This window comes from Limulus polyphemus, unplaced genomic scaffold (assembly GCF_000517525.1).
Source record: "Limulus polyphemus unplaced genomic scaffold, Limulus_polyphemus-2.1.2 Scaffold2023, whole genome shotgun sequence".
Taxonomy (NCBI): domain Eukaryota; kingdom Metazoa; phylum Arthropoda; class Merostomata; order Xiphosura; family Limulidae; genus Limulus; species Limulus polyphemus.
The window spans coordinates 1-1203 of record NW_013667633.1 but is presented as its reverse complement, the minus strand read 5'-3'; positions in this window follow the sequence as shown (position 1 = coordinate 1203).

Sequence of the window (1203 nt, the reverse complement as noted above, 5' to 3'; positions counted from 1 at the left end):
GTGCTTTTCAAATGTATTTGTTTGTTTGTTTTGAATTTCGCGCAAAGCGCTAGTCGTCCCTAATTTTGCAGCGTAAGACTAGAGGAAAAGCAGCTAGTCATCACCGCCCACCGCCAACTCTTGGGCTACTCTTTTACAAACGAATAGTGGGATTTACCGTGACATTATAACGCCCCCACGGCTGAAAAGACGAGCATGTTTGGTGGGACGGGGATTCGAACCCGCAACCCGCAGAATAAGAGGCGAACGCCCTAACCACTTGGCCATGCCAGGTTTTTCAAATCTGTGTAAACCGCAATGGTAAAGAGAACGATCCGGCTTGGATCTCTAATTACATCTTAAACAAAATATTTACCGTTGCCCTGTTTCATGTTTTCATCAATATTTAGCTAAAAATTGAAATACGTTTGGAATTAAAAAGTTCCTGTTGTGTAAAAAAAGTGTTTTAGAATTTGATTAAATAAATTTTGGAATAATATGATATGTTGATTATGCAGTTGTAAAAGATGTTTTATAAAAACATCCTCGAAAACTTGCAGTTCTTAGTTAGTCGAGATATCAGAGTAAGGAAACTATTTGGGTCTTTACCTTTTCCTTTTTACACCTACCTTATTTATAACCCAGAATTCTATTTACAACTTGTTCACCCAGTTCTTGTTCACAAACTTATAGCAGTTATATTACAAAGACTAGAGCACCTGGTTCACTTTATTTTCTTTTATTTAATTTGAAACCAAATTTCTGATATTACACGGGATAAAACAATTACACATACACACACACACACACACACATATATATATATATATATACACTGAGTTGTCACAAGTAAATAGACACCCAATTTTTTGTCATTTAACTGATTTATGCTAATTAATTTGTGTTCACAGAGCACTATATAAATGAAACTGGTCCACACACTAATTATCTTGTGCTACATCATGCCTAGAACTCAAGGTTCTTTCGAATTGTCGTATTTTGTTAGAGGAAGGATAGTTGGTCAAGCAGATGGTGGAATAAGTCAGCGGCACATTTCGCAGAATTTGGGAGTCCCGCTTTCAACAGTCAACAGAATCATCGTGCAGTTCAGGAAACATGGCAAGGAAACAACTAAGAAGCGTCCGAGTCGTCCTGGTCCATCGGAGAAGACAAAAAGGGCTGTCAAAAGGAGCATCGAAATGGATCCCAGATTAACGACTGCAG